Source organism: Nuphar pumila, chromosome 17 (genome assembly GCF_984573655.1).
Source record: "Nuphar pumila chromosome 17, dmNupPumi1.hap1.1, whole genome shotgun sequence".
NCBI classification, from domain to species: domain Eukaryota; kingdom Viridiplantae; phylum Streptophyta; class Magnoliopsida; order Nymphaeales; family Nymphaeaceae; genus Nuphar; species Nuphar pumila.
Window position 1 is genome coordinate 76,667,614 of NC_143265.1, and position 15,331 is coordinate 76,682,944.

The 15,331-nt window shown below is 39.7% G+C and overlaps 1 pseudogene across 1 annotated transcript; it reads right to left on the reverse strand.

The window, feature by feature from the left end:
* Window positions 1-11,942: 11,942 nt before the first annotated feature.
* Window positions 11,943-14,794, reverse strand: LOC149812298 (G-type lectin S-receptor-like serine/threonine-protein kinase At5g35370 pseudogene; annotated as a pseudogene). The gene has a single exon (XR_016428550.1). The product of XR_016428550.1 is annotated as a G-type lectin S-receptor-like serine/threonine-protein kinase At5g35370 pseudogene (transcript).
* Between the last annotated feature and the right edge of the window lie 537 nt (window positions 14,795-15,331).

The window sequence follows — 15,331 nt, forward strand, 5'->3', positions numbered from 1 at the left end:
TTAAATATTTACAAAAAAATTCAAGCCTTAAAAGATCCTTATTATACATTATGATTGGATGATTCAAGAGTCTTTTTCTATAAAACCGAGCACCTAGATTGCATCAATAGGGTGAAATTTTAGAAAAAAAATAAAAAAACCTACTAAAATCTTGGTACATACCCGTTTACATATTTTGTTGGTTTAAATATTCTAGTTACCATATATATACATGTGTGTCCTTTTTGTCTCAATCTATTGTACTACCTGTGTTCTCGATTAGGTAGGAATCAACTCTTAAATTGTGTTTTCTTGATAAAAATATGTTTTTTAAATTAATAAATTTTAGTACATTTTTTATTAAAAAAACCTTTTTTCACACATTGGCAGTCAGTTGGTAAAACTAGTGAGGTCTCTCTTGACCACCAGAGAGTACACTCAACTTCCCTTTGCATAAATTTTTTTATTGCTAGAAGAACCTGCTCACGCAATTCCAACACCAATCTCCATTAAAACATTTATGACGTTAAATAGATTTGCAAAAAAAAAAACACTAAATAAATAAAGATCGTTGGGTCGATTGTACAATCGACCGTACCAAATATATTATCATATCTCATATATATGCAGTATGCACCTTATTCGAGCTTATTACAACCTTCGGTGCTAGAGTCACTCTATATAACACCCCCCCCCCCCCCCCTTCCAAAAAAAAATAAAAAATAAAAAAAATTTGTAGGTTATACAATTATATTCAAATATTAGCATTATATGCAGCTGTGCTGCATGATGCCGCACCGCTGACAGCCACCCATCTTAGCATTTTTTGAGATGGGCGTGGTCTTCGTCTTGAGAATGGCTGTCGGCCGCAGCAACGGCGCTGCATAAAAAATGCCCTCTATATTCAATCCCAACCGCACATTTCACTTGAAAACGGTGAGACGCCCTTGCGAATGTAGCTGTAACCAGCCCTACCTATGAGACGTGGGCACAGCTTGGAGTAATGTTATCAGTATCGGCACGTATAAGCTGCAGGCATGAATTGACTATTTTTTAATAAAATGTACAAATATACTAAAAATATTTTTTAATATTTGTCCAGGCATGAAAGTTTGCAAATTAACAACAAAGTTTTTACTTGTGTTAATCAAATTTGTTCAATCATGAATTAACGCTGGGTTATTCTTGAGTTAACACTAACTCATGTTTAAAATTTACCATTTTAACATTCTAATTCATGAGATAAATTACTAATTTACTCATTCTAAAAGCCTGGACAAAGTTTGATTGTAGAACTGACAACAAAATGTATTTAATTTAAAAAAAAAACTATGGATTACAATGATACTCGAACTATTGACCTCCCCAATATAAAACAAAAATATTAACTACTACACCAATTAAGCATTTATTTAAAAATTAAAAAAATTATATAACTATATGTTTAAATTTCAGCAAGCCAATCAATTCAATAATGACGCGACCACTGATCGTAGTCGTACACATCAAGTTTCAAGTTTCTAAACGCAGACTTGGTTGAGCTATCAATCGCATAGGTCATTCTTATGTTGATTGGCTTTAGGGCTGTTGACGGTCAGGTACCGGACCTATCAGGGCATCCCCGAACCTGACCAAATAATAAATTTTCAAGTTTGGATTTTGCTGGGTCACAAAAATGGAATCTCAAACTCAGACCCATATAATTTCATAAATTTATTTTTATTAAAAATACATATAAAATACCCAGGTCGGGTTAATTAAATACCCAAAAAATATCATGTCCCAAACTCGTTCTGCATATTGCTTAGGATGTGTTCGAATTAGCTCAAATTTTTTTGAGTTGGTGCTTTTCATGCCCATACCCAAGAATTTGGGTTTGGGTTGGGTCGGATACCTGCCGACCTATTGATAGCCCTAGATTGGCTTGCTGGAATTTAAAATTAGTTATGTAAAAGTTTTTCTAAAAAATGCTAATGTGGCTAGTGTTTTTCTAAATTGAGGAGATTAAGAGTTTAAGTATTATTGCAATAGTTGCCTTTTTATATTAAATAAGCCCTAAGTTTAAACTTTGTTCTAGAACAGGAGTGAATTAGTAATTCATTTCACAGGTTACAGATAAATTTAAAACATAAGTTATTGTTAACGCAAGAACAAAGAACAACCCAACATTAATTCACTATTGAAAAATTTTGATTAACCTAAGTAAAAACTTTGGTGTGAATTTACAAACTCTCAAACTTTTGGTGTCTATGAATTAAACCCAAAGGCACACCAAAATTTTGGCGGTTTTGAAATTTTTTCTTTATAAAATGACTATCATGACATGTTCTTTTGGTATGTAAATTTACACCAATGTAATGGGGCTCATAAATAGGTGGGTCCTATACGTGTCTCTAGCTATATAGTTGTAAGTTTTACACTGTGTAATCGGGCTTCAATGCACCAGTACGGGACTTATTAGTCCAGATAGAGCTATGATTCCCTTTGTTTCAAGATTTCTACATTTTAGTTTCTATAAACCTTTTTTTTAATGGAGTTTGTCCAGTTTTTTTTATGCCAAAGAAAACCCAATCAGAGCCCAATTTTGTCTGAACAGGAACTTATATATACATGAATGGTTATGGACCTAAACCATTTGATATCACTACAAGAAAAACGTGGATTAGCAATAGGCGCTATGCATCGCTAAACAGTTTAGCGGTGGATTGGCGACGGATAGCGCCCATCGTATAATCCTGGTCACTAATTAGCGATATAATATATCTGTCGCTATTTCCGTCGCTAATTTGCGATGAATTAGCGACGGACATGATATGTCACTAGTCTTTCGCTAAATAAGCATTGTTTTGGGTTTGCGACAGATTATATTATGTCGCTAAAATAGTTGGAATTAGCGACGGAATATAATTCATCGCAAACCATCAAAAATTCATTGCTAAATATTACCGATGGATATTATCCATCGCTAATTCATCGTAAAATTTAAAAAAAAATATAAAAAAAAAGTGCCCCGAGGCGTGCGCCTCATACGCCTTGAGGCGCATGCCTCGAGGCGAGGCATACATGCCTTGAATTTTTTAATCAAATGAGGGTCAAAGTCCTTATTTGACCAAAAATTAAGGTTTTTTTACGAAGTTTTAACTAAGATGCTAGTAAAAAATCGAGTATGATCCATAAGAAACCGGATCTCAAACATAAGCTCAAGAAAAAAAATTGGTTCGGGGGGCGCGGCCCCCCCTAGACCCCCCTTCTGTAAGAAAAAAAACTCCGAATCAAGCTCCACAACTCATCATGTGTCCCCTAATGAGCATAACTTTGACCGAGTCTTATTATTGTTATATATATATTTTTTTAAATTCAGTTGGTTAACTATAGGTGAAAGAAAAGAAGGAGAACAAACCTCTATCTTCCCTTAGCTCTTCGATGGTATTGACCTTGCTTTGGGTAGAGTTATTGGTTGATTCTAAAGTTTGTAACTCAGCAAGTATCATAAAAGCTAGACAATCAATACACCCATGTTGTGCTTTGGAAACTAATAAAGCAAAGGAACAAAGAAGATTTTAGATCAAAAGAGTAGGGAAACTAATAATGCAAACCAAATTTGGTAGATGAACAGAAGTGCTGGTGACCTTCAAATCAGTTTGAGTATTAAAGAAATGAAGCATTGCAAGTTCAGCTGATACAGTTTTCCCACTTCGAGTAGGAGCTCCTAATAAAACATTGTTATATGTGCGGTACAATACATGAAAAACCTGTAGGTTGCAGACAAAAACTTATTAGCAACTTCAGAAATGGTTAGACTTGTACAAATAGCATAACAAGCCTTACAAAACCTGCAGTGAAAGATAAATATAAAGCACTGCAAGCACACATGTGTTTGGATGGGGTTAAAATGTGAGGAATCTGAACAATTCTTCATAAATCTCATTTCCAACAACAGTTACAGGTAGAGGTTTCAAATCCAGGAGTTCTGTCTGTGTAGTGTATGGTTGCAGTAACCATGAAGTACTTTTAGAAAGAATGACTTTAGTTGTCAACTACATCCTGTGATGGTGTAGTAGAAAAAGTCCCTTCTCCATTCCCTCCACCCCATGTTTACTGCAACTGATCACCCACCATTTATGTTGGGCCCCATAGCTGCCAAAGAAGGTAGGTGATTAGGTGTTGCAGCACATTGCACCGGATCTCAATTCCTCAAATCCTAACAACTCTATTTGGGGGAGCTCTACAATGCCCATCACTTGTATATATAGGAGTTGTTTGCTCCCTGTTGTTCTCAATGCTTTTACTAAGCATTTCATCAATAAAAGCCTTGTTTTTTATATTTTGTTCTTTTGTATTAGCCCTTGTAGGCTTCTTGTATTGTCCTTAGAGAACTTGCGGTTGTGCACATAGTGATTGTGCTATGTATGCCCTTAGTGGCACATGTCTTTTTGTCTTCCACTTGTTTCATTAAATCATAAAAGAGAGAGGTTGTTGTGCCCTACAGTTTCCAAGGTCTTCAAAATGCAACCTATAAAAAATTTGCTCTGAGTAAATACGTTGTAAGTTAACAACAACCAGGTAACAATTGATTGTTCTTTTTTTGAAACTCGCTGAAGTCAAAGATGAATGGGGTTCACACACGCCTAGTTGGCTAAAAGACTTACCAAAAGCCCATCTTTTTAACATGAAATGTTGTCATGAAACTTAGTGATCCGCATGTATAACCTTGAAGCAGTAAAACCAATCACTATAGAGCTTGAAAATTTGTATAGAAACTCCCTTACAAGCAAGCTACAATAGTAACAGGATTGATCAAAATAATAAGAATCTTAAAGCAAGATAGAAGTTGCATTAGTGCATGCTGAGAACCGATAATGAAGATCCCAGAGCTATGCCAAACTACATCAACACCTTCATTTTTATTAATTTAAATATATATGAGGAGCAACTCCATTTCAGCAATAACCTTGTTGAGTTGATGCTTAAATCAGTTGAACCAGTGGGGATTAAAAGAACTACCTCCATCATGAAGACCATAAAGCTGCAAGAATGTACATTCTGCAACAGAGCATAATAATGTAATTGAGATAACTCTGATTGTTATACATGAAACCTATAGAAAACAACAGCTAACAAGTTATCTAATGCCAATTTTTTGTTTTGAGAAGAAGTTATTTGATGCTAAATGAAAGTAGAGTTATATAAAATAAAACGCCATTTTCTAAATCACACCATTCTAATCTTTGAACAAGCTTAAAAAAGATGAGAGAAGTGTGTCAATCCTCCCAAAAGAAAAACAAAGTAAAACCCCAATATTTAGAGAAAAAAATGGCTCACCCCAAACCGTGAAAAAGAGAAAAAGAATCTGCATGCTCAAGAGCCAACATAACCTTCTTCGATTTGTTTATTTTTTATTAAGATGTCATAACTCCAATCACTTCAAGGATGAGTATGAATTATCACATCAACTCTAGAAACTTAATGAAATCCTACAAGGAAAAAAAAAACAGAAAACAATCAGAATGTGGGGATCCATTTATAATACTTTCTCAAGACCCAATCAAGAACTACCTGTTGATAACATTTGTGAAAAGTCAACAAAATAAAAAAATGCTCAGATTCACCACTTGAGAAAACGCAATCACCAACATGAACTCTCCTTAGTAAATAAAAAATAGAAGAACAACAAGTCGACCAAGAAACTCCATGATCGCAAAAAATTAGCATATTTGTTCCATAGTTTTTAAGAAGCAAAAAACTAAGAAGAAAAATTACAACCCCAATTTATAAAAAGCCAGAGACAATGCAAAAAAATGTATTTCCATGTCTATTCAATTTAGAAAATAAATGTTTTAATAAACAAAATGAAACTACAAAAAGAGTAAAACGGCAACATGGGTATTTAACTATTTATCAAAAGAAGCCATGAAAAACAGAAAAAAGAAAGAACAAACGTCAATCAAGAAACTCCAAGATAACAAAAAAATAATTAAAAAAATCACATACCCACTTAGTAAAACCAGAAAGAAATCAAGAAAACACTTTGAACACATTAGAATCTCTTTTGAGTGCATTGTCAGAATTGCTTCACATAAGGTTTATCGTAGTTGTCAAAGTTGCCACTCTGCCAATATTTTTTTTGCCACTATGGTATTTGTTGTCTTTACGTGTTTCTCTGATTAATGGTCTTTCTAATAACTTTTCTAACGGAAGACAAATGTCATACGACAAGCATAATTATCAAAATGATGGATCGTAAGTCCTACAAACATAAGAGAATAAAACATTGCAAAAGGACATAAACAACAGTTAATGAGGAAAAACAAGGATTTGCAACCATTTGCCTCAAAAGTTTCAATGTAAAACCCACGTTATATATATATATATATATATATATATATATATATATATATATATATATATATATATATATATATATATATATATATATATATATATATATATATCGGACTCGGGTCGGGTCGGGACCCGACCCAGACCCGCCCTCGTTGGGGTTTTAAAACCCGACGCAGGGTGAGGGTTTTAAAACAAAACTCTCCCCTGTGCGCCGCACCTCACCCGCGCCGCTCCACCCCCTCGGCAGATAAGGGAAACCCTTGAGGGTTTCTCTGAATTTCGCCCCCGCTACGAGCTATTTAAAAGGATCTCAGAAGGGCAGAGGGGGCATGCCTCCCTCTCGAGCCTCCTTCTCCTCGCACTGATGCCCCTGCGAACCGTGATGCCACCTTCGTCTCTCGTCTCTCCCCCTCTGCATGTCTTCTCTCTCCGACTCCATCTCTCTCTCGTTGCCGACGTCGACGCCGACGCCGGCGAGCTCCTCTCTGTCGAAGCAGCCTGACGACCTCCCTCCTCTTTGGCAGTCCCAGGTAAGCCCTCCCACCTCTTCTCTTCCTTCTTTTTTTCCCTCTTCTTCTACCTTCTCCTCTCCCGACAGCCACAGGCAGGGGCCAAAGGCCCCTACGTCTCTCTCTCTCTCTGCTTACCTTCCGGCAGGGGACATCGGCCCCTGCACCTCTTCTTTTAAAATCCAGCAGGGGCAGATGGCCCCTGCCATCTTTTTTTCAAGCCCGACAGGGGCCTTTGCCCCCCCCCCCCCTCCTCTTTTAAAGACCAGCAAGGGTCGATGGCCTCTGCCTTTTTTTCTCCATGAACGACAGGGGCCATTGGCCCCTGCCTCCTCTTTTGAAAGTTGCAGGGGGCCTTTGGCCTCTGCGCTCCCTCTCTCTGCTCATTTTTTCGGCAGGGCCATCGACCTCTGCCATTTCTCTTTCTGGTAGGGGCTGATGGCCCTTACCCTTCCTTTAAAGCCAGCAGGAGCCTTCGGCTCCTGCCTCCCTTTTTTGGAAACCCAGCAGGGACCGATGGCCCCTGCACCTGTTTCCTTTGGCGGCATGGGTCATTGGACCCTACCCCATTCTGTTTCAAGTCAGCAGGGACCGTTGATCCCTGCCTTGTTTTGCAGAGAAGCCGAGACCCCAGTCATTTGTTGTTGTTTTCCCTATTTATTTAAATGCATACTAATAATGTACCTTTGCAACTTACGCAACAGGTCCCGTTCGTGCTCCGCGACCCTCGTATTATCCTCGCGCGTAGGCGTACGTAGCTACACAACATTCTGAGGTAGGGTAAAGTCGCACAAAGGGCAATAAATAAACCTATTTAAGTTGAAATAATTAAGATGCCCATGCTAAACATGCTTAGAGTTATATTGCTTCTGCATTGCGTATTTTCTTGTTTGCATGCTCATGGGTCGAGGTACAATTTCATTCTTCGATCATTATTTTGCATAGTTGCTTATGAGTTTGAGGTGTGGTTTCGTACTTCGTGCAATACCTATGCCCTTGTTTGCTTGCATATATTTTTGCTTGCACGTTTCCTTTGAGTGAGGTACGACTTCGTGTCTCATGTATTACTTATGACTTTATGTGTTTGCTTATCTAAGTGGTCAAGGTATGGTTTTGGTACATCGTGTGTTACTTATGTGCTTTTCGCTCGATGTGCGGCATCGCAAGTCGAGAGTTGCTTGTCGTCATGTTATAACCTGCATATGCTCACACTCATGGTAAATATGTACTTACATAAATGTAGTCTTGTGCCTAACCTGATTTCAGTTGTTTTCAAAACACTAGAAGTTGTGTTTGTGCTCTATAGTTCTTTTAAAGAGGGTTTCCTTATGCAAACCTAGTGCTCTTCAAAATGCACAGCTTTTGCAAAGTTAAGTTTTAAGTCCTGTCGGATTGTGAAGTCACATTTGGGCCCTCCCAGGTCCATACACTTGGGAGAAATATTTTATAACCCCGATTCGAGTTGCAACCCACTTCGAATAACCCTGATCAGGGGCATGAGCCTATGAATGAGTGGGGTTTTGTTGAAGGACTCATTCTTCATTTATCAATCTAGTGCCGCATGTCGTGCGAATCGTGTCGATACTAAGATAAATTTTGGATGCAAGATTGATAGTGATGTGCCTTATGTGAATGACCCAATGTGGTATTATGGCTTTTAAGGATGAATCGTGCTAAATGAGCACTCCTATATTCTTTTGATCGTTATGAAGTTGTGTGTTGGGTGTTCCTTTTGAGAAGCCTATGCGCCCCCCTTTTTGGTGTAGAGTACTTTTAGTCATGCATGACGTGTTAAGTACTTTGTTGATCAGACGAGAGATCCGAGACGACCTTGTATCATGAAATATGCAAAATATTATTGAAATGAATTCAAGACTTCTCTTGTCAAATTGTGTTGGGTTACTTCTTTTGCAGATAATATCTGTTGGGGTTTCTTTGGTGAAATCATATCCCTTTCATCGTAGTCATACTTTTGACAAGTACATTTTCTTATGTTGCGATGATTGGATGAGTAGGTTATGGCAACCTTGATGAGTGCAAATAACAAAATGCTGAGATCACCTAAATAAGTGATGATTTCCACCTTCACCGGCAAGATACTTGAGTTGGGTCGAAAGACCAGAGTATGTAGAATGGGTCTTCAGTTAACTACCCCTGATGTACTAATTTGAACCGCTGACTCCTGTTAGAAGAGAGGACGGGAAGGTACAAAAACTTTGATGGACAAGTCATTAATGGCAGTTACAAGCAAAAGACTCGGCTTTCCCAGTCATCGGAGTTAGGGGAAGGGGACTACCATAATTATCCTAGGTGGTAGCTCTCCATGTTCGGGATGCATCCATTGTTTATGCTGCTTTGGGGATTTCTCTCTTGGTCACTGACCGTCCCCTTAGGTGTGGACTCAGTCAGCTATCCGGTTATCTTAAAATACATAGCATAATAAACCCCCGGATCAGTCTAGGCTGTTTCTAGAGTCGTGTCTTGGAAGTACCCACTTGGCCAGTTAATATCGAAACATAATTTAAATCTGATTACACAATTTGTTGAGTTATGCGCGTATGAAAGTTATAGTGTACAACAGGTTCAATACTTATGGAATTGTGTGTGTGGTTGATGAAGCATTGTATTTTGCTAGTTAAATTTCTTACGCAGTTCTTTGCTTGTAATAGTTAGCCTATTTGTGCCAGTAAAATGCTTGTAATAATTTTAGCATTGTGCTCATGATAGTTGCTCCGTGAATCTGTTGAAATTAAATTGCTATATAATTGTCTGTCTACTTGACATATTAAATTATTCTGCTTAATGATGTTCAATATTGTCTTGTCTGTGCACCTACCAGTTTTTAGTAGAAGTGGCCCATTTTATGGGCAGGTAATGGATAGGTAATACAGTCTGCGATGGCACGATGGCGTGATGAGATCAAGATAGAGCTCTTTCCCTGACGTTTCGCTCCTGAAGACATGTTGGTAAATTTGGTATAAAGTGTATTTCAAAATTTCTCTTTTTATTAAACCTTGAGTTATTAAAACTGTTTTAGTAAACTTCTTTTTGGTTTCAACAAACAAATTCTTCATCGTTGAAATTGCATTTTAAAACCATTTGATTTCAATAGTTGTGCGGAATTCGGTAAAGGAAAGTTTATGTTGTAATGCGCTCAAGGTCCATCGACTTGTTGTTTTTAAAAATATCATTTTCACTTAAGTACTATTTAGACTATGATAATTGTATGATTTCAAAGCTTTCTAAACTATTCTAAAAGTTACAAGTCCTGGATTTTTGGGGCGTTACATTCAACCTCAACACAATCATCTAGGATAGAAAGTCATTTAAAATTCAGATCATGGTCATCAATAATCACAATAGAAGTAAACCAGAGAAATAGAACATATTAACATAGACTAAATCTAATCAAAATATGAATAAAACATTAACCAAAGATACATGCAGATACCAACAGTATAAAATTTTTAACTAAGAAGACCTACCCATCGAGCATTTGAAAGTAAACGCCCTAAACGTCGCAAAGACACACCACTGAACTTATCAAAGTTTTCTTTTGTGTCATATCCCTTCAAGTACTTAAGCATGAAATCGAAAATTAAGCAGTTTTCTCATCACTGTACATTACCAGTTTTCTCAGCACCATGCTTAAGAACAAAGTGTATTTTTAAAAATGGAAGAGGGATTTCCCCCAGCTCTTTAAGCTTAAGCAAGAAAACACAATTCCAAGGGGGAACAACAAAAGGGATTAGCCTAATCTCATCCGAATCAACAAATTGAATCACAACGGAAAACAAATGCAGATAATCGAGAGAGCGGAAGAGAGAACGAAGGAAGGAAGAAAAAAAGAAAGACAATACCTCCAGTGGCATGGCAAGGGAAAGAAAGGGGCATTGGCTCGCAAAGACGACGACATCGGCGAGCGATTGGGCGGCCGGGCAAACGTCGGGATCGGTTGCAGCCGCGGACACCGGTGATACACCTAAACAGGAAACGACCACGAAACCCACAACGAGGGCGACGTAAGCCGCCGACGGACCGCGACGCTCGCAGAAATCACGCATCTTTGTCACCATCTTGTCTCACAGATGCATTCGTTTCACTATCATATCCTGTAAACCCTAACCCACCAACACTACGTGGGGGAAGGGAGAAGGCGAACGCCCGGGAATCCGAAGCCCCGCAGAAAAGGGTACTCCGTCTCTTCGTACCTCTGATCAATCATCGACGTCGACGCAGAGAACGTCGACGGCGACGTCGTCACCTCCATCCCTTCCCTCGCCCTCTTCGCCATCGACCTAACCCTACCGTGAAAGGGGGCGACTGCGTACAGTGAAAGGGGGAAAAGTACGAAGAAAGTGAAAAAAGTGTGTGCCCTAGATGAGTAATAAATCAAAAATTAGCGATGGATTTGCGACAAAAAAATTTTGTCGTTCATCCGTCGCTAAGTTGCGAGAGAATTTGCGACGGATATTTTTCATCGCAAATCCGTCGCTAAACTTAACGACGGATTTTTTTTCATCGCTAATTTCACAAATATTTTGAATGTTAGCGACGGATAGTTTTCTCTCACAAATTCATCACAAATTTTCGTCGCTAAGTAGCATTTTTCTTGTAGTGTACCTGAACCTATGTCTTAACCGAATTCATACCTAAAATCAATCCCAAACCAACTTTGTATTAAGCAAGTTCTTTAAAGGAGTGATATGAGTTTTAGAAGATTGTTATTTATTTGAACTTTGAAATACTATTCTTGTTTAACAAAATCTTTTTATTTGACATACTCATTTTATTCGCATCCTAATTGGTTGGTAGTTTTATGAGATACTTTTCATTGTTTCTTTCAAATTTATCTTCTCATGATATATATAAGGTGGTAGCTGCTAACCACTTTTTTAGCTAACTGTCGTGTGCACATATTATTTAAATATGGCCATGCAGATGTGTTATGCATGATACTTGGATCATGCTTTTTTTTATGAAAAACATGATTTTTTAAGCTTTGAGTATTTATGAAAATCTTCTGTCAATTTTTTAAACCTTATAAAAACCTATCAAAACCTGATGATCCAAGAGTCTATTCTTGAAAAATCAAGCAAGTAGAACTCATCTGATCAGATTTAAGAAAAAATATGAAAAAATTCTTGGAAAGCCCGATTAGCACAGCTAGCCAGTAAATAACAAAGAAAAACAAAGATACAATACAAAAAGCAAACTTTGGTTTCATACAAAAAGCATCCCAACCGAACGGCTGCCCTCCACCCCAAATGAAAAACAAAGAGCCACGTTCCTATCATCAATGCTGATATCGACAAGGGAAATTTTGAAAATAGGGTCATCTAGGGCCAGATACATGCTGAGCAGAGACGACAGAAGTCCAAAACGAAGCCGGAAAAGAAGAATCAATAGTGCTGCTCCCAACGCTGGACCCACCAACTCTACTGGACTCGGACTTCAACATGCTTGGCTCGGACGAATCAGCGACCATAGAATCGCAAGAAAGTCAAGGACTGTGCTCTCGGATCACACAAGGGCAGCACTCCCTCCAGCATCCCCACCACAGTGGCCATGCTTGGCCTCAACCATGGCTCCTCCTGCACACAGCAAAGCGCCACCTTCACCAGCTTCTCTGCCTCTTCCTTCTTCACCTTTCCAGCCAATCTCGGATCCACCAACGCCAAGTACTGCTTCTGCTCGTGCATCTCCAGAGCATACATAGGAAAATAGACGTCGAACTCGCGCTCTTTTTCCGTCGTCAAGCAGTTCTTTCTTCCTCGAATGATCTCTAACAGAACCATCCCATAGCTGTAGACGTCCGTCTTCTCTGAGATCGCCGAATTCGTTAACCATTCCGGCGCTAAGTACCCACGAGTCCCCCTCATCGTCGTAAACAGATTCGACTGCTCCAGCGTTAAGAGCTTCGATAGCCCGAAATCGGAGAGCTTGATCTGTTTAGCATCATTTAGCAAAATATTTTCTGGTTTTATATCACAGTGAATTATCTTCGGTTGACATGATGAATGCAGATAAGCGAGGCCGCGAGCGGTTCGGATTGCAACATCGACCCGCTCCGGCCATTCCAGAACCTTATCATGGCCGAAAAGAGATCGGTCCAGGGAGCCTCGGTTCATGTACTCGTAGACTAAAAGCCTTTGTGCCCTTTCAGCGCAAAACCCGTGTAGGCGAACCAGGTTCACGTGGTGAATGCTACCAATGGTGGCAATCTCAGAGTAAAATTCTTTTTTGGCCTGGACCCCCATATTGTTGATCTTCTTGACGGCCACCTGAGTTCCATCTTGAAGAAAGCCTTTAAAAACCACTCCGAAACCTCCCGAACCGATTTTAATACTGAAATTATTCGTAGCTGCTTCTAATTCAGCAAAAGAAAATTTCACTGGTAACCCAGGTACAGAAGCAAGGTCGATATCCTCATCTGATTCTTCTGAATAGGTGTAATCAGTTTTTGATAACAACAGCTTCTTCGGCTTTCTCCACCTAGCAATACAGAGAGCACAAAGAGCGATCAGGAGGAGGGTTCCTCCTGTAGGTAGGAGGATGAGTACTACGAGAGAGAAACCTTTTCCACCCGGCTGAGCACCAACACCACCAGCCTGATCAGAAGCAGCAATCTTCAGGTAACCACTCATGGCCTTATTTCCACTTCTCCACAGAGACCCCACCACGTCTCGAACCAAAAAACACGAGCCGGAGTTCTGATTGAAGAAGTATCCAAGACATGAACAGTTTGCAGAACAGCGCTGTTGACAAACTGATCTATCAGAAATCCGAATCACCGGCTTAATATAACTGCTTGCAAAGTAATCAATGCCGGTTCCGACAGATAAATAATCGATCGACGACGAGATCGAGGAGCTCGAACAGAAGTCCGTCTGGCCGGGGAGAGTGCAACCTTTGGAGAGATCCGTCTGGTTTGCAGCAAGCAACCTAGCAGGACATGTGCAATACCAGCCGTTTCCCACCCCACCAGACTCACTGCAGACTCCAAGACTCCCGCACGATAGCGGCACCGAACAGTCAACCGCTGGTGCTGAGAATTCAGTACTCCAACTCAATCCTGAATAACTCTGCACCCTGAGCTTGCCCGAAGAATCCAACGTTGCTAGCCGGAGCTTCGCAGGGCTCAGTATAACCTGCCACACCACCACCAGATTGCTCCCAGCACTAGCAAACAGGTACAAACCAGAGCCGTTCACCTGCATATAAGTGACAACTGCATTCTGATCTTTAAAAGCTTTAGAATCCACGGCCATTCTCCAATAAGTCTGTCCCTTCCATTGGAGCATAGCATCATCCTTCGTCACATCAAGAACATAATCACCACCCGCGAGATTGCTCTTCGAGACCGAACCAATGAGGTTCACACCAACAGGCAGCGGTTGTTCCATCAAGATGGTATCCGTCGGATGTTCAAAACTCTCCCATACAGATGAATTGGACGCATCGAGCAGCAACAGGTTCCCTGTATCCTCTAACAAAATCAGAGAGACCATACCCGCCGGTGATCCGGACTGCGTCCACCACACCAAGCTGTCATTCCCACTGTAAATGAATATCCCAGTAGTGGAGAAGACCACCCGGTCGGAATTCGCCACCGGGGAGCCTCGGTTCGCCAACCAGACGACCCTATTGGATGCAACGTGCAAGATACAGAGGTAGTACTCGCCATCACCAGCAGGGTTGTAGATGGAAGCTCGGAAGAGGTCGGTCTTGGAGGCCAAGAAGTCACCATTGTTGTCGACGAACCCAATATTGGTGGCCGTGAAATTCGGCCGGATGAACTCTGAGAAGACCGGACCACCTGAACAAGAAAGAGGGAACACAGATAATAGGAGGAAGAGTAGAGAGAGGAAGCTTTCTGGTACCATGGTCTTTAAATTTTTTTTTTTTTTTAAAGGATAGAATAGGTAAGAGCAGCAGCAGCGGACGCAAGAAACGGGATGATCAGACCGAAGGGGCCATAGTTTCATTCGGCATATATATGAGCTTTGACTTCTTTCTTTCTTTTATTACGGGGACAGCGTTATCTTTTGTCCAACAACTTCATTAATATATGGTTGACCTAGTGCAATTTGAGTGATCAAATTGCCGCTTGGTCAGACTGGAGACAGCTTTGGGTGGGCAACGGGCAGGGCGGCCTCACGGGCAAAGCCGACCCGGCCCACTATGGTCTGGTTTGTGTTAAGATTTTAGGCTCCAACTCGTCTGGTTTGTGTCAAGATTTTAGGCTCGAACTCGTTAGCTATTTATCCGAAACCTGATCCGTATAAGTTATATACATGGGCCGGGTCCGATTCAGCTCGCAAGCTACCGAACCAGCTTCGATGAGTTTGAGTTATTTATTAATTTTGAAGAATATAAAAATAAAAGCAATTAATTAATTTTATAGTAACTTGGTAATTAATATTATTTATTTAATTAATTACATTAATTTTATAAAAACTAAAAAGATAATTAGTTGGGTACATGAGAACTTGTTAATT